Genomic DNA, 20,201 nt, shown 5'->3' with positions numbered 1-20,201 from the left:
ACAGGAAGAGATCAGGTATTGATTGGCACCAAGAACTTCTGCTACTATTTTTAATGGTGTAATATTTCTTCTAGTTATAGCTAAAGTTAAGACAAGGGCAAGCAGACAAGAGTATGCATACTGCTTAAAGCCAAGGGTTTCTTCTTCTTCTTCTTCTTCTTCTTCTTCTTCTTCTTCTTCTTCTTCTTCTTCTTCTTCTTCTTCTTCTTCTTCTTCTTCTTCTTCTTCTTCTTCTTCTTCTTCTTCTTTTTCCGCTTCTTCATTCAATTGGTCTTTTGGGCATAGTTCAGTCTGGGGAAAAAATGTCTCAAGAACACAAATTTTTAAAATCAATTTTTCATGGACTTATAAAATAAGAAAGAACTAGAGGGCCTTTTCCTGTGTACTTTTTATAAAACTTATTTGGATATGAACAGATTTGGCCTTATTTTAAAAATACATATTCCAAATGATTGTTTGGAATATGAGTTTTAAGTAGAATATTGTTTTCATTATAGAATGGTTTGGCTTGGAGAGGACCTTAAAAAACACCTTGTTCCCATGCCCTGCCATGGTCAAGGACATTTGCTAATCTGTTCCACTCTCCCCACACCCTCAGATTAAAAAATACCTTCCTAATATCTAACCAGATAAACCCTCCATCAGTTTAAAAACATTCTCTCTTGTCCTATCACTACACTCCCTGATAAATAATCCCTCTCCAGCGCTCTTGTAGGCCCCCTTAAAACACTGCAAGGCCACTAAATTTTCATTCCTTTAGCTCAAATGCAATTAGTCAGTTTTCATTCACAAAAAAAGAAGGAAGGACCCAAGTTCTATTGACATACAATGATTCAGTGATTCTTGGGTGGTGGAAATATTTGATGACTTTAAAAATCCTTACTGTATCCCATAATAAAAAGCAACTTTATTTTTACTCATTTTTGCATATCTGAAGCTGTTAAACCAAAATATGGCAATATATTTGCCTTTTCTTCCTCTGAAAATGGATGAAAAAATTATTATGGAGATCTGATGAGATCCTCCATAGTGAGGAGAAGCTGGAAAATGAAGTCAGTGGGTCCAGGTTAGAGCCAGTCCTGGAGGACACAATGAGGGTCAGACACAACACCACAATTTCTGGCAAGTCTATAGGCACAACTGAGTTCAAGCTGGGGAGTTCATTACCTGGGTCAAGTTGAGGGTCCAGATCAACAAGCTGCATGACTGTGACATAGTTGGAACTCTATTTCAGGCACATTTCAGAGGGAGACCTCTGGCTTTTCCACATCTATTATGTGGAAGGAGTCAGAATAAAAGTAACGTAATTTCCACTGTAAGAGAAGTTATATATGATCATTTTTGTTGAAATGGGTCTGATATGATTTCTTAGGCGTTTCTCATTTTGCAATATAAAATGGCTACACTTGAAATTTTAAGAATCTGCAATTATAACTAAACTGTAACTCTTCTTTTAAAAATGTTATATAGTGAAAATAGCAGTATAACATATTTTAAATATTTATTTGTTATCCTATCACATCTTGTGCTTTTGTTTCATATATTTTCCTTGAAAATACTGAAATTCTAATGTGTAAAGAAGATGGAGGTGCGCGTTTTGTGAAAACAAGATTTGCTACTGAAAAAAAGGAGATTGACTAGTATGGAATGCACTGAACCTTAAGGTTTGTTGAAGCTGTTTTTCTTGACAGACCAGTATTTACTGATATGATATAGCTACCTGATGCAAAAGGATCATGAACCTATATTCCATTCTGAATGAACACAGAAGGGTTTAAACATGCACACAAATCATAATGACTAAATATCGTTGACTAAACTATGCCAGTGAAATATATGCACATATGTAAAAAGGCAATTGTGCTGAAGCCATGCATATGCATGAACAAGATGAATAATTGCATGTGCAGGCTACCGCCAGTGCGTGAAATTACCTGTTTTGCAAGTGTAAATTAGTGTTTTGCATGCCCATTTACCTGTTTGCTGTCCTTATATTTGTTGTGTTCAAGTTAACTGACTGTTTGATAATTTGTGTTTTAGGATACAAACAAAAGAGTGAAAGGAAAAATACCAATATTAATCTTGAGAAAAAATAAAAATGAAAATATTTTTCATTCCCATACTAGAGATGTAATATTTATGTCATTAAATATCTGCAAAACATATTTGTAAGATATATTAAAATCATATAGTGTCAATGCTATCCTCCAGAACAGGCAATGCTTCGAACACATGCATGAAGATTGATACAGTTCATTGTACAGTTAATTAAAAACTACAATAAGAACATGACTGTCATTTTAATGCTAAATTTTTTAATGTATTTCATTTAGAACAAAGAGAACTCAAAATAGTTAATATGCTTGAGATTAAAAACTAAAAAAGAAAATCAGATATAAAACCCATTTTTCTTCAAAATACTGTATAATTGCAATGTATTTTATAATCCCCAAATCTGCTTTGAATTGACCTCACAATTTACCTGTGACACACAAGTCATTTGTGGCAATCATGCAGTTAAATTCCATTTGCTGCAACGTTACAGGAGCTGGCATTTCCAGACCAGAACAAAATACTGATTTTTAGTTTCATTCTTGGTGAGATAGCAATGCAGTAATACTGCCACCTGATCTGAAAGTAACTATACATTACTACTTTTAGGATCACAGCACTATCATTTCAAGTTTTCCTAGTGTCCTTTAAAACTACTACCGTGTAACTAATTTCCTTTATGTGCAACTGTTATAGTCCTCAAATTAATGCAAGCTAAAAAGACAAATAATAAGTTGGAAATCAATAGCGCTCATATTTTGTTCTTCCTATTGAAGTACATGGCAGTTTTATTACCTGTGAATCTTCATTTTATACATTTAGGGCACAATTAATTGAAGTAGAGACAGTCTCATTTTTTACTTCTCTTAAAGTCTCCTGAAGTACTCCCACTGAAAATAGCAACTGATTTATGTTTAGGGGTCTTTTATATCCTCTCTAAAGGTTCAGACAAAATATCAGACACAGTTCTTCCCCTTCCCCACAAAACTGAATTTAGTGGCATTATAAAAAATACTCAGTGACCAGTATCAAACAATAAAAGACAGTTTTAATTTGCTCAATATCTACAAGAACAAAATGAGCAAAATATTATGGACTTATTTCTTAAAGAATGGAAGACACTGGAAAACAGCATCCAAAATTTTCCATGAGCCTAAAAGTCTTGTCAGTGTTTTTCAAATTTCCCGATCGCTTTTGGCAGCATTCCATATTTTTCCTGAACATATGTAGAAGCCAGTTTTGGAGACAATATAGCAAAGGTTCTCTGTGAGAATGACAGTGCTGAATACAAAAGTACCTTGGGGGCAGCTTAACCCTTTTGCATGAAACTCATTTGAGGTAGAAATGTTCAGTCCTGAAAGCTTCTGTAGGCCAAGGGTTATGAACCCTTGTGCTTGAAAAGTCCAAATCGATGAGGAAGATGAATTTTAGGTGGATGAAAGGAAGTGGTTTCTTTTTGGAGTAAAGAGAAGATGGACCCAGGTTGACTTCCTTTAAATCTAATAGTGGTGTCTAAAATACTGGTTGGGGTTTGTAAACTATTGCCTTGGCTCACAGCATCTCCAGTAGTTAATGTGTGTCTGACAACTGCAAGAGTGCCAAAGATAAACCAGGCAAACTACATGAAACAACAGACATGGAAAGCTACATGAAAAGATCTGGGGATGGCACGTCCATGTTTTTCCTCATTGAGAAGACCTTTTAACCTAGCCTGGAACCAACTGAGTCTTCCTTCTATTTTTGCTTAAATAACCCAAGTATTCCTGCTTGCTTCCTAAGCCCAGAAGTGGTTCTTATGAAACACTTAGCTCTTCACTTTATAAGCTTAGAGAAATACACTGCAGAAGACATTTGACTTTACAAGCCTCAGCTGGGTATTGCCAAATTTATCCACAGGAAATCCAGAGCATGGGTGGCCCAGCTGGCAAAATTCAGACATTCCGTCTGAATATTGATATTCCATTGATACAATGGAAAGTATTTCCATATGAGAAAATGAACAAGTCTATCTTCCCTCTCTTTCCTTCAAATTTCCAGTTGCTGGTTTTCTGGAACCATAGAATACTCTGTTAAACCTTCTTATTGCATTACTCTCTGCTTAATAATAAAGTAAAATTGACCATAGTCAACCTATAAAATAAATGATACAATAAAACTCTGCTTCAATAGTGTGACATTAAAGATTTTGTTTTCTTATGGTTTATTTTTGTCATGCTTATGATTTGTTGGCCTAGAAAATAATTAATTGATAACAGTATCTTGTTTACTGAAAAGTATTGAGTAAAGAAGCCCACACAAATGATGATAGCCTCTAATTACCATTCTATTTAGTTTAATGAAAGGCCTGCATCAAAGGGTCTAACCCCAGAGGATTTTCTAAAGTAGGATTTATGCTTTTCTACTTTAGTCTCCTTTTTTTTTTTTTTCCCTGAAGCTTTAAAGGTTTTTGATGTTTTGGGCTCTGCTGTTGCTTCACTTGTATAATGTATATTATACCTTTGAATGACCTCAGCATTGTCAGGGTTTCACAAACCTTGATTCGAGCTAACTCAGCCACAAAAGTATCTGAAACAATAAGTTTTTAAGGTTGTAACAAACATTACATTTAATGAGTACAGTGCACAAGTAATGATGCACTGAATCAGTATGAAGCCTCAAAAAATGATTTCTGTTTGCACTATAAAAGGAATGCAATTTTTCTTGTTGAAATACCATTTTTCAGTTACTGCATGACTGATGTGGTAATTATCCCCTACACCTGGGATTTAAATCCAATCCTACAGGCCCATTTTCTGTTTGCAAGCTGTCAGACTGATGCATAGTCTTTGTTCTTATCTGGCAATAGTCAAGGAATCAGTAATTCAGAAACAACAAAGCCACTGATGGGTCATCATGTAATCTGCACTGAAAATTGCAATCTGTAATGAGATTGAAAACACAGATGAGGAGACTAAAAGTGATTACCTACCGTACCTAAAATTTTCAATTTTATTGCACAAATATGATCAAAGTAGCTCATAAATTTAGGTATTAGTTGAGAAAAAGTAAAGATTACTTTTAAATTAGGTGAAAAGAAGATAAGTTATTTAAATGTAAATTATTTGTTTTACAGCAATTTAATTCATCTCCAGAGTGATTCACATCTTTACACTATTTTATTTTCAATTTCAGAATATGGTGTATCTTGTCAATTAGTCAGGACTGGTGTAAGATATTTTGTTTCCTTAAAACAAATACACATTTAATGATGAAACAAAAATAAATAGCGATCAGTCAAATTTCATATTATAGGCTAGGAAGATGTGAGCTGCTTCTCAAAAAAGTAACCAAAAATAGACTTCACATAGGTTAAAAATATAAGTTTTATTGATGTTTCTGACTTCTTTAATGTCCTGACAGCAACTTACAGATAGATGCTGCACTGTTGTTATCAACTCAAAACCATAAATCACTTTTTTCTGCAATAATGAGATTATGACTAGTATGATGAACAGAAATAAATTATCATAGATATTTCCAATAGGTTTCTAACTGAGCACTATGCTGAAAAAGTAAAAAAATATCCAATTATTCAGGAGATTGACTGATGCATTCTTTTCTTCAAACTTTCTTGAGCAAATTTGGTTCTTTTCTACTATATTTTCCTTTTTTCTAAATATACTCTTTGGCTCCAGAAAGTACTCTAAATTCTCCATTAGTGTTCAACATGTAAAACTCTAGAAAGTGTAGAAAAGATAGGTCTGTCCAAGAAAAGAAAAACAAATCTATAATTTTTGTAACAGTGCTGGATAATCCATCCAGAAAAAGAGTTTAGAGGCACACAAGCCATTGAAATACCTATTTACTCAATATATGACACGCATAGGTCCATAAAAACTATTTGATTTACCTTGTTCAGGTACCCATCTTCAATAGTGGTCTGAAATTAATTTCAGTTTTATTTTATTGCTTTGTGTCTTTATTACCCCTTTTTTTTTTTCTTGTACTAAGTTTGCAGTGAGAAAATGCCTGTGGAACACATTTGTGAGCAGCCAGAGTTCTTTAATGGATTTCTGTATGTCTCTGCATGAAAACGATTGTGGATGTTAGTCTAGCTCTTGCCCATAATAACATGCTCCAAACATATCTCGTGATAAGAGTCTTCAAAGGGTTTATATACAAAGGCATTTACCTCATAAGTCTATTTTGGAAACTTGCAAGATGACCAGTTCAGCTGTGGTGGCTATAGATCCTAGCAGGGGATAAGGATTCCATGGACCAGGTTTCAGCCTTCTTCAGGTCTCCTTGCAAGTGAGCACTTGGCTTACCTATCTTCTCCAGCTGTAAACTAAGTCCAAGTAGATGTGTTGTATAGAAATCATGTGAGAAATAAATTATTATGACAAATCGTTGAACAGTTGGAAAAATACATCCAGAATATTTGCTTGTATGCTTCCTGCCAAATAAGAACTTTTGGAGTCAGTTATTTTTGTCTGCTTTTATGTCAAGGACTGAAAAGACATACTGCCCTAAATAATTCCTGCTCTTCAAATTAATCCAGAAAATCTTACTGTATTAGAAATCATGGTAGCAGGTTTTAGAACCAAATGTTACAATATATAGCTACTTTTTCCCCTTTAAGTCTGCACACCTGATACGCACTGGCAGAAGATATATAACAGTATGTTATTTATGGCTTGAAGTGCAGAATTAATAAGCTTTAACTTGTAAAGTCTTTATTCCTATTATTGCCACCCTATCCAGAGGCTGATTTCAGGAGTGTAGCCCTTGGCTGATGTGTGTACAGTGTTCCCAGTAATGCGTTTACAGAAATATTCTAACAATTGCCAATGAACACTAAAAGTGATATAATAAATTAATCAAATTGGGTAGATTGTATGGGGTAGAGTACAGATTTGAGTAAAATTTCAGATACTTTCTATGATGAAATGTATTGACCTTATATTAATCCATCCAAAATGTCAAAGGGACAGGTAGAGATTAGAATGTATTCTGCAGATTTTTAGTCTGTGTCTGATGAAGTACCCAGTAGAAAGAACTGCCAAATTCCAAAATAAGACAAAGAATTTAGGTTTTATTTACAAACTAAATCAATCAACCAAATCAAAGATTCAAAGAAAACACAAATAGAATTAAAATCAATGTGCAACTCATGCATGTTAAACAAAGAATTGAAAATTCCCATTTACATATCAGCTGTTATTTAATAATCTTAATGTTTGTAATTAATTCATTACTGTTCTTGCTGGGAGTGATAAAATGATCTCCTAAGTGACTGTGTCCTAATTAACATTTTTTTATCCTTATGCTACAATCCTAAATATTAAGTATTATTCTTCTCAGTAACCATATGTTTTTTTAGCTGAAAACTACAGAAATAAAGAAGAAAATTTGATTTAAAAAGTGAAAAATTTTGAGACAAACTAACATTGATGTAAAAAATTATATACTTGCTATGTAAAGACAAAATATTTTGCAGACATGGGAGAGCAACTGACAGCACAATGAAAAATCAGTGACAGTAAAAAGGATAAAATATATTAAATTAAAAATATTTCTATTTACTAAAAGTTGCAAGCATATAAATGAAATATAGAAATAAATACAGCATTAGCTTGTACAGTCTTGGATGTTTCAGAAAATCAAGGTGTTTTATTTTGTGGCCTTCATGTATAACACAGAAACACAATACTTTTCTTTCAAAGACAATTTCTAAACTTGAGCTATCAAGTTTTGAAACTGATTTTTGTTATCCACAGACTTCTATTACATATTGATGTGCATCATTATTTATGAACAGTTGCATGGGACAGGATATATGTTAATCATTCTCTATGTAGGTAATAGAGGTAGACATGGCAGTGTTAGATTTATTGTTGGTCTTAACCTTTTCATTTTCAACCTAAATGGTTCTGTAAATATGATATGTTTATCATGATAAGTTTTATCATAACATCTATGATTTTCTTTACTGTCTGGAAATTCCACCACAAATATTGTCCTGAAATATGAACTGAGTCCTTTCAGGACCCTGTATTCTATGCAATTTCTCTTGGTACTTTTTTGTTTTCCTTCACCGCAGACACACATAGTGAGTGGACTGAGTAGCTTGTTTTATCTCACAGTATTTTGTTTCATATGTCCCATGGCCAGTGTTTTCATTGCCCATTCAAAAAGCTCTTATGCTTGCCAAAATTCTCAGCACATCTCTGGTATAGCAAAACTTTTCTACCCATCTGCTGTTTGCAGATCTTATAAATGCCCCTTAAGCCTAAAGACCAGACAGAGTCAGTATGCAATCAGATTTGATGTTCAAGATTTTCTGTCATTAATGTAAAGAATGCCAATATTAAAGACACAACAAACATGAAGGGGAAATTGTACTTATCTGCACTTATGACTCAGGAAGATAAGACATGAGATGAAAAGAAATGCAAATGTTTCCATCCAAAGAAAATTAATTGCAGATCAAGAGAGAAAAATATCTGATTTTAGCCAAAGGGAGAAATCTTAGGTGGAAATGTCAAGAACAGAGAATAAGATCTCAAAGTATTATTTCTTTTCAGACATTATTTCAATTTTCAAAAATTTCTTCAAATTGTACTTCTGCAGGTTTTAAAGGCTTCTGAAGGATGAATCCCACCAAATTCTTCTATTTTGAAAAGATGTGGTTAATGGTGTTTGATGCCAAACAAGAAGGTATTTTACTTTTTATACTTCTTCCACTAAATATCCATTAGAGTCTTTCTCTCACAGTCTTTCACAGTCACTAAAATGGCTAGTTTAGTAATGGTGTTGAAATTTAATGGATAGGTTAATATATAAACTCATGCCAAATTATTTTTCATTTTGGAAGGAAAAAAATTAGAACAAGTTTCAGTGATCACTGACTATAATTCAGTATCCAAATGATAATAATACATATTTTCTTGTCCAATCAGATTTTATAAATGGTTCAAGATTTATCCATAGTATTTCAAATCTACTACATATCAGAATTAATCAAAGATCATGTTCTGCACTATTTCTGTAGTCATGAACAGCCATTAACATCTAATGTTTTTCTTCTCCTTAAGAAATATGAAGAATCCCAAACAAAATTTAACAATTTAATGGCTTAGTGCAGGCAAAAAAATAAAGCAAACAGCAGTCTAGATGTTGTCTAATCATTTCAAATGTGTAAGCACTTTATTCCAGAACATCTGTTATTGAAAATATGGCCCAGACCAAAACAGCAATAATATTTTTGATTTTTCTAGAATATTTGACATGCCTTTGGAAGTTTATGCTTTTTTATATGGTCTTGTTAGAAAGTAACAACTCTTAATTCTTTAGAGGCAGATCTGTTTTGATAAAATTTTTCAGAGAATATTTTGGCTTGAAGGACAAGAAACTGCAACTTGTCAGTGTTGCATTGAAAAACTTTGGAGAAAGGGAAAACTCAGATTTCAAAAAGGACCTTTTAGTTATTTGTTTTACAGACACAAAGAAGCATTTTGCAATCCAAAAACACATTGTAGAAATAGGGAAGGCAGCTGATTATTTTGTCATTCAGTAATGTCATGGTATAATTTTATTTTTCATTATTACAACAGAAAGTCATGTTTCTAGAGTTCATTAGTGAATCTGGCTTTCATTTGGCAGAAAGAAAGAAAAAAAATCATGTACATAACAATAGAAATGAGAAGAACTCAACAGTTTCCTTAAACCAAGAATACCTTTAAATAACTTATTGAAAATTTTATTAAGAAATACATACTTGCAATTTGTCACAGAAATGTTACCTACAATGACAACAAGACATACCCCTCTCCACAGCAAGCTTCATTTCACTATCAAAGAATAACAATGCCTGCAAGGTATGAACAGAACATTCCTTCCATTTTTCAGCTCTGTCACACTCTTTTATGTTTTGTTCATAATGGCAACTGTCTTGCTTGATGTATCATATAGATGTTCTCACCTGCTTGTTGTCATTCAGCTGCTAAATGAGAGGAATGAATATGTATAATTCTTCTAAAATGGCATTATAATGACACAATCTGGCATATTTTATTATACATCCCGCTAGATCCTGATTGTTTTGTGCAGTTGGCTTTCAAGTTACACTACTTGGGTTTTGATAGCTCTTGCCAACTTCCTCAATGCAAATGTTAAAAAGTGAAAGCAATGGGAAAAGTTTTTAAGTATAGACTTGATAGAGGGGTAAAGGAATGGTAACATTTCATTCTTCATCATCCATTCAAACACAGTATAAGCTTGCTTTAACATATGAGGGTTTTTATAAATAGATATTTTTGGTGCCTGAGTAAATGACAGGAATAGTCTGCCTTACGTGTGTGGGAAAACAAACACTTCAGGCGTTATTTCCTCATAGGGATTTCTTCTGCTTTCCAGTAATTAATTGCCTACTTTGGTGCCATGAAAATATGTTGTGTTAGGAACTCTGGGTTTTGATGTGGTTTAACCCCAGCCAGCAACCAAGCACTGTGCAGCTGTTCACTCACTCCCTCACCAGTGGGATTAGAGAGAAAGGAAATGTGAAACCTAGAAAATGTATGGGTTGAGATAATGTCAGTTTAATAGATAAATAAAACCTGCCCGTGTAAGCAAAGTAAAGCAAGGAATGAATTCAGTGCTTCCTATGGGCAGGCAGGTGTTCAGCCACCTCCAGGACAGCAGAACCCTGTTACACATGATGGTGATTTGGGAGGACAGATGTTATCACTCCAACCTTCCCCCCTCTTTTTCCCCCCACTTTACACACTGAGGATGATGTCATAAGGTCTGGAATATCCCTTTGGTCAGTTGGGGTCAGCTATCCTGGCTGTGTCTCGTCCCAATCTGACATGTATCCCCAACTTCATGCCAGCATTGCAGTATGAAAAACAGACAAAGCCTTGGTTTTGTGTAAGTCCTACCCAGCAATAATTAAAACATCTTTATCTTATTATCACTGTGTTCAGCACAAATTCAAAACATGGACCTCGCTGGTCACTGTGAAGGAAATTAACTCTACCCCAGACAAGACCAGTACAGTGATATTTAGCTTTTCAAATGTCTCTGCTGAAGCCATTATCTCTTTTACCCACCTGTTTTTTTAACTCCAGTTCCAGTTATTGTAAGAGGAAGCCGAATTACTCCATGAGACATGTACAACACCAGTTTAAAAATAGTCTTTATGAAAACAAATCACTAGCGTTTTTAAATTATTATTATTTTTAAAATAATAGTAGCTACTTTAAATGTTTGTTTGCTTGTTTGTTTTATTTCATTTTTTTAAATCCTACAGAGTTTCTCAAAATGCTAGCTTGATATACCTTTTTGGGCTGGCATAGAGATAAATTTCTTCACCGTTGTTGGTAGGATGCTGTGGTTTGGATTTCTGATGAAAAGGGTGTTGACAAGACAGTGGTGTGCTATTGGCTGCTGAACACTGCTTGCACAAGGTCAGGGTTTGTCTGCTCCTCATGTGGTCCCACCAGTGAGCGGGCTGGGAGTGCAGGAGGAGATGAAAGGGGACACAGACAGGAAAGCAGACCCCAACTGTCCAGAGGGACTCCCAGACCATATGAGATTCTGCTCAGCAATAGCAGATGCAGGAAAATATAAGAAAGAGGCCATGCTCAGAGTTGTGGTGTTTATATTCCTAAGTAATCGTGACGCACGATAGAGCCTGAATTAGTGAATTAATTCCTTGGGGTTTTTTTGCTTGGACACACAGCTTTTTCTTCATGTTTTAGACTGTCTCTGACTCCCATCTTGCTATATTTCTCTCTCCTCAATTTATCATCAAGTTATGAAGTAATTAATTCATGTATTTTTCTCTTCCACAACCTTAGTCCAATAAAGAAAGTCCTAATTTAACTATCTTCTGTGTCCCACTAAATACTTCCTTGAAATTTAATACTGGGCTTTCTTTGACTTTTTAGCCTTTATAGAATTCTCTGTAATATTTTCACATTAAACAATCAGAGAAAATTGGCATCTGAAATCCAGATGAATGTCTAGATCTTCACTTATCTGAAACTGTTTTCTGTCATATAATAGTTCTTTTATTTAATTTAAAATGCTGGGAGACTGACAAGGCCTTTTCATGCTTTACTTGCTATTCTTGGAGTCTCCTTACCAGTACTAGTACTATTATTGACAGGCTACCTGTAAGCTCAACAAATATCTGGGGAAAAAAATTCCAGGTTTTTTATTAGCTCTTCATGGTTTAATATTTTTCTTCTATTTCAGCAGTAAAAGACAGCTTTACTATAAAGACTATCATGCAATACTTCTTGTGAAAAAGAGTTGAGCACTTACTTCCCCTGGCCCTTTAATACCTTCTTAATTATTCTGAAGTCCTCAGGACTAAATATCATTTATATAGTTCAGCAAATTTGTTACCTAATACTTGTAATTCTTTGAAACATGTCATGTTGAATGTCTGCTGTCATCTGTAAAGAGAAATTTTCCAATGGAAATTTTGCTAGTTAAGAAAACATTGCATAAAAGGTTTTAGATTTAAACCCAGAGAAGTATTTTAGGCAAAGCTGAAATAGCATGAAATACAGATTCTGGAAGGCTGTTAATCTTGAGTGGAAAATGAAAATGAAAAAAGGGTGTTTAAGTTTAAATTTGAAGTACTAATGTGCTTAACATATAGAAATCTTAAATTATGCCATTAGGTGATATCATTCAGTGATACAAGTGTGATAAAGGAAATAAACCACTTTTTTATAAATTACTATTTTACAAAGGCTGAAAAATATAACCCCCTTAAAAAAAAATTTAAAAAAAACAAAAAAACCCAACCCAAGTAAACCTGTTTTATTGGTACTTCATTGAAAATTGAGATTCATGTAAATATAAATTACTTTTTTTTGTTTATCAAGAGCATACATATCAACAAGCAATTTCATTTCATCCCCCAACATTCTTCTGAACCTTGTTGACATAACCACCTGCAAATGGAAACAGAGCTGCACCTTTTCATCTTATTGTCAAATCAGCATCGTCCTGAAGTGCCACAGGTACGCTCATATTCAGTCTTTCACTCCCTAGGTTACTCCCCTCCTTTCTTCTGAGGCAAGCTTCAATTTCATCACATCTTCAGCTTCATCACATCACCGCCCTGCATCATCCATTACTTGGCAAGAAAGTTACCTATTAATTGACTTCTATCTGAAACAAATTGATGTATAAAATATTAGATATGAATGGAGCAAAGCAGCAGCTACTTCTGCCAGTTGAAGCCAGGTAGTTCCTATCACAATAATGTAAGCCTATCATATCAAATATTGTTTTTCTGTAACATTTGGTTGGCATTTTTCCCCCACAGGCATGAACCCTAAGTAAGATGTGTAGATCAAGCAAGGAGTTTGCTGGCTTACTTTTGCTTACCTCTACTGTCAGGGTAGCAGATTCATTCTGGCAAAGTCAGGTTCAAGCCACATCCTTGACTGAAATTTAATTGCACAAAATTAGCCACAAAAATGCATCTCTTCAAAGTGCCCATCATAAATGTACACATCTCTTCTCTCTAAAAGTACGCATTGTTTCTAACAAGCAAAAAATTGTTCTGTGGTTGAAATAGCATAACTTTTCCCAGCCCTATGACTACCTGGCAGATTATAGTAACATAATCATAGTATGCTGATATTTTCTGAACTCCATTTCCATCAGAAATCCTGTCATACAAGGAGTAATTGAGAGCAAATGTTACACTACCATTGAGGTTTTCCAGGGCTGAACTTATTTCAGTTTCTTTTGTACCCAGAAGAGGCCATTGGCTCACCGATAATTGAAATACCAGTGATCCTCATCTGTTTGCCAATCTGCAAACTAAACAGAAGCTTAACCTACTTCTGTTGTGCCAGTCTGCTGATGTTTTTCCAGCAATGCAAACCATGATATGAACTGGCTGTGATTCCCTCATTGGAAAGAGGTTGAGCCAAACATGACTTTCTGCTTCTGGCAGCAAAGAAGGATTTCAATACACTTAGCTTCAGAAGAGGCTAGAAAAAAATGAATGAAAAAAATTCTCAGGTCTCAGCAGCATGTTACCAAAATAAAGTGTTACCTTTAATAAAAATTAAAATGTGCTTGTCCATCAAGGCACATGACTCAACACATCCCTCTCCTGGGTGCAGATGGAACCAATATCCTAAAATTTTGGGATGAATATATGCTTTCTGTTATCCCTCCATGATGTGTTATTACCCTTTAAAGGACATAGTTTTCTCTCCTAATGGTGCCAAACCATTATCATTATCAGAAAACTGAGCAACAGAATTCCTCTAGGCAATGATTCTGTAGATAACTTTCCAGAGCTGAAGGAAAATGCATTTGTTTTGAAAACTGATGGCAAACCAATGTTGCATATTCTGACTCCTGAATAACTACAGTTTCTGAATGCAGAAATTGATTCAAGCAAGTTCAACTACTTCACACAGATGAAAATATTGCTTTGTTGTCCCTGTGGCCATCTTATCAATATGTATGTTGCACATAATGTGAACATTTCAACATATATGCTCACTTTCTTTTCTCATTTATGATCAGTGTGTTTATCTTCTTAGGCTGTAAAGAATAAATCTTCAGAGATTGTTTACTCTCCTTATGTGTTATGTATTTTTAAAAAATGGAAGAAAAGGAAAGGGAGAAGTCTGATTTCAAGTGTGCTCCCTAGTGTCACGCTGAGTAACACTTGTGTTTGATTTTAGGCAAAGCAACATTTACTTCTGTGCTTCAGATGTCTATCTGTAAACTGGCAATTGCATCACACTTCAGCTGTGGGAGATGAGCTGCAGTACACAATTTAGGGAACAGTCCCTATAGAGAAAATACAGCATAAAGTCATTAATCCTAAAGGCTGGGTCAAAACACAGCTGAATCAAGCCCTTACCTTTACCTTAAAACAATTGTCTGCATGTCAACAAACTATGCTGAGACAGAAAAGCAAGCTTATCCACTCACAGACATCATTCCACCATGCTTTTGAGTATCATCTCTCCACTGCTCCAACCTTGCTCAATTAGTCCCACAACAACAACTTTCATTTCCATTAGATAATTAGATCTCATTTATTATAGCATTGTTAATTATAATTTAATCTGTAGTGTAGACAACTCCCTAGTTCCAGTAGCTGATTGTGCTGATCAGGTATTGACTGAAACAGCTCAGAGAAGATTGGCTCAGAACAGGGTTGAAGAATAATATTAAAACTGGAAGTTTGGCATGGGTCTATATACGCTTGTGAAAAATATGTGGTTAACCTGGCCATAATGGAGAAGGAATATTAGCTTGCAGAACCATCAGCTAATGAGGGATTTTTCCAAACCTATTTAATCACTACCCTTTCAAAACATTTTGTCAATGGATATATGGATTGAGTTAGTCTTCCTTGAGTGTAGGTATTGTATTAACATAGAAGTGGGTTAAGGGGCTGTGATATATATACAGTGACAGAGAGACATGTTTCTCTTGAAGTGGGTTATAAAAAAAATTTAAGAATTTGGTACTTAAATACATCATTTTTATATTTGTATGTTATATGTTTACAAGTGCCACAGCAGATAAACCCCTTTCTATGAAAAACAGGAACAAATAGAAATATTTTGCAGTTAGCCCACTCTTCCAACACACTCTGAAACATAAACACTATACATTTTGAATTAATAAAATATCTGCTGAATCTAAATATTCAATCCTTTCATAAAGCAGGTGGTGTTTTTATTAGTCTTTATTTTCATAATTATAGTCATATACACTGTAGAATTTTATAATTAATAAACATTTGGGTTTTTTAGTATACATTTATATTTTATTGTAACCTTACCTGAAGTCAAATTAATATATATTGAGAATATATATTAAAAATATTTTAAAATATATTGTGGATTTGAATTTACTAGTTATCTGGGTTTGGTATTTATTTTTTTCAAAAATAGCTTATGTTTTCTAGGAGCTCAACTTACTCCTGAAATATCTTAAATTCCACTATTTATTCACTATTGAAAAAGTGAATGAAAATCCATTAAAAATCATGTTGCCTATCTTAAAAAATACAATCCTTTCAGCAAAATTTGGCATTTATATTATCCTAAACAGAAAGAAATTAATTTTTACTTACTGTCTACAAACATCAGGTTAACTGAAATTAAACTTTCTGAGCCATGCTTGTACTAGGTTAAACTACATTTTCAAATAGACCTAGTCAAAATTTCTTTTACAGAGAAGGAAATTAGACAGGTAAGGAACAACAAATGAGCTGAACTTTGTCCTCAAAGAAAATTGGTTTTTCCTTTTCAATTTCATTTCAAAGAGATCTGACAACTGCCGCTTTGAACAAACTTTAACAGCACAATATCCTTTGTGCAAGTTTCCCCCTGTCAGCTTTTCCATTCCAGCAGGAACTTAGAACAAAGTGTACACTGCCCTTTGAGTTGAGAACTTCATCACTTGAATGAACACTGGTATAGTGCAGTGAAATTGAGGGCATACTCTCTCTGTGAATGTGAACAGTGTACTCTCTCAATAAATATAACTTCTCTATCTTTTACAAGAATAAACTAACCATCCATCTCTTCTCATATTTTCTCTGTTCTCCTGTGTTTACTGAAAATGAAAAGCCATTTGAAAATCCACTTGTTTAAACCTAAGTGCTGTAGCAAACAGTCCTGATTGCAGCATGTCTCTTTCAGAGTAAATCTGAACTTACTCATTGTCAACGCTTCTGAAATCTATTTATGGCCCAAAAAGTTCTTTTGCTTTTATTTTCTTAAGAAAATATCTAAGGCGACAAAAAATAAAATTTAATCAATTTAATAAAAATTGGAGAAAATCCAGGATTCTCTTAGAAGTCATTGAAAATAATCAATTCAAGAGGTGAATCATACTCATGTCACAAAATTGTGTCATCCATACCTGACTAAGATCAGTGCTGTTGCATGTTGTTAGAAGCAGCACTCCTTCTCAGGAGTATTTATGAACCACCACGTTTCAGAATACTGTATTTAACATTCATGTGCAGCCTACACACTGTGACATATTTCAGTGAGACATGGGAAGCAATTCTTCAATATGTCTTCCAGCTTTCCTTCTATACACTAATCTCACATATTAGGAAGAGGTTGCTGCTTGAAAAGCTTAATTAGTAAAACAGAACCACAAAAGGAAACATTGTTTAAATGATCAGACCCTCAGTGGATCTGAATTCATAAGAGCTCTCCAAACAAGTAAAATACAATAGAATATAACATTAAAATACGTATAGGAGAGGTTTTTTCATAAAGAACTCTATGTCTGGGTACATTCAGCCCTTTCAAACACAATTTACAAAGCTCATCAGCTCACAAATTTCAATCACTGAAACAGGTTGCTAAGAGTTGCTGAGGAGTCTTCATCCTTGGATCTATTTAAGAAGAAGTTTTTGTAACTTAGAACTTAAGATTCTGTAAATTTTGTCATAAGTATCTGTAGCTGAAACACTGGCCTGTAAAACAATAGAATATGTATCTGAGAAAATTTCACAGTGTTACAGAGAAGCGCAGCATCCAACAGCATTGTCAAATCATCTCCTGGGCTGCATCCAAGGCAGCAGGGCCAGGGAGGGGATTCTGCCCCTCTGCTCTGCTCTGCTGAGAGCCACTGCAGGGCTGCACCAGCTCTGGGTGCCAGCACAGGAGGGACAGGGAGCTGCTGCAGTGACTCCAGAGGAGGGCCACAAGATGTTCGGAGGGAGGGAGAACCTGATCTGTGAGAAAAGGCTGAGAGAAATTTTGGTGTTCAGCCTGGAAGGGAGGAGGCTTCAGGGTGACTGAATTGTGGCCATCCAGAACCTAAATGAAACTTGCAGGAAGGACAGAGAGATTGGTTTAAATGAGTACGTAAGGAGAGGGAGGGGAGAATAGGTTCAAAGTGAAAGAATGTGCTTTTAAATTGGAATAGGAGACAATTCTCTCCTATGAGGGTGGTGAAGCAGTCACACAGGTTTCCTAGTAAGGTCACCATCCATGGAGGTGTTCAAGGCCAGGTTGGATGGGAATTTGAGCAATCTGATCCCTGCACACGGCATGGGAGTTGGAAGTAGGTGATTTTCAAGACCCCTTTGAACCCAAACCATTTTATGATTCTATGGCTCAAATAACAGTTTTATTTTTCAAATATATAGTAAATATGGATTTTTCAGGGTGTATTTCTGTGTGGATAACATTAAAAAAATTTAGAAAGCTGACAAAATATTCAACTTTTGCAAAGTAGCTTTTAATGATATATTAAGCAGGTTAGCTGGTTTTTCTTTCCAAAATTTTTATATAGTGTGTGAAATTCTCATTTTTCTTCCTATCAAATCTGGCAGTTTTTGATTGATGCCATTCCTTTCTCAGCTGCAAATGTAGAGAAGCTAAAAATAAGACAATAGAAGTAGTTGCAGCTTTCACGTTGATCTAAACCAAAGCTAAGGTTTACTGATCATAACCCTAGAATAAGTAGGATGGAAGGCTGAAATTTATCACAAAGTCATATCTACAAACAGCTGTTATAAACATAAAAAGAATAAGTGCTTCAATCAAACCAGAGCAGTGAGTACTTCAGAAGGCTTACTCTCCTTTAAGGGCACATATTATATATGCCATAGGATATCTTCATGGTCTGCTGAACCAGTATGTATTTCAGCTATTAAAAGGAATATTTTACATATTTATTTGACAAAGCAAAACAGACACCAGGAAGCCATTCCAGACTGTATTCATTCATATGCCATTTTATATGGCCTCTAACCATTAGACTGAAATGGCTTTTTAGGAGCTGTTTTGGTTTATCAGGACATTAGGCATTAGGGATAATGCCTCCTTGATAAAACTCTGTGTTAATATTCTAAAGACAATGAATTGCCACTGAAGCCTATTCTAAATTGGCTTTTTATATACTATACACAGTGTTGTATGCAGCTAATTCAAGTTTAATTCTAGTTCTAGAGGCTATGTTTTTGACAAGTGAAATTTTTGGAATTTAAAATCACATGTTATACATAGCTTTATTGTCTTCAATTTGCCTAATATAACTAAAGAACAGTTCAGTTTGAAATCAGTACGATGTCTTTTGACAATAGATCCATTGCAGTTGCACCTTTTGTCACAGAAGGAAGGATTATTACATACAAGTTAATTTTATAAGAAAAATGGTACAGAATAGTGTGATGAAACAAATTTCACTGCACTTAAAATGTTTGTATATTTTATGTAGCAGTAATATCTTCTCTCATGAATATTATATTTACTTGACAAATTAGCAAGGCAAGTAAGACTTAGGTGAAATCTGCATATTTCTATAGATGGAAAAAATAGAATCCATTCCCACGAATGCCTGAAAGCAATCAAGTTTCCTCATTTGTTCTTGCTGGGGATGAATAGTCCAGGGACATTCTCTTACCTTTACTTTCATCTTCAGGGAGTAAACAGCAAAATTCAATATGCTAGGAAACCCTTTAAACTGTATCTTCCTAGTCATACATTATCCACATATCCATATAACACCCATTGCATCATTTCTCTTTCAATTCTTTTCCCAAAATAAATATACTTCTAGATATGCATAAATATCCTTTTCCATTTGGAAAATAGTCTCCCCCATGTGGCAAATCTTACCAAAATATTTTGAAACAAACAGCATTCCTCCTTAAAACAGGTTTTAAGCAAAACAAATCAAAACTAGAAAGAGTGACAGAGTCTTAATGACACATTTCTGAATAGCAATATTCTTTATGGAAAAAGATATGGAGTACCTATTAAGTTCGTGTTTATAATGAAATTTCATTTCAAGGTGAACAAAGTGATCATCTAAATAAATGCCACTGTGAACATTTTACTCTTCTGAAGCACTGCACAGTGAAATGGACCAGCCTTTGATTACGTAAATGCCCAAGGCAAAGCACCCATCAACTAAAAAAAAATAAATCCACAACATCAAACTGAAGGAGAAATGCTTTGTGCTAGGCTTGTTTGGGATTGGTTGGTTTTTGGGTTATTTTGAGGGAGAGGGTGGTGATGTCAGTGTAGTTGCTTAATTTTCCATTTCACCCATTCTTCTTTTGTTCCAGACTATTCCAGATCCTACTCTGAGAGGGTGTTTTTTTCTTCCACAAGTGCAAAACTAAAGCT

The sequence above is a fragment of the Ammospiza caudacuta genome, chromosome 6, assembly GCF_027887145.1.
Source record: "Ammospiza caudacuta isolate bAmmCau1 chromosome 6, bAmmCau1.pri, whole genome shotgun sequence".
Taxonomy (NCBI): Eukaryota; Metazoa; Chordata; class Aves; order Passeriformes; family Passerellidae; genus Ammospiza; species Ammospiza caudacuta.
Note: the sequence above shows the minus strand (reverse complement) of the source record.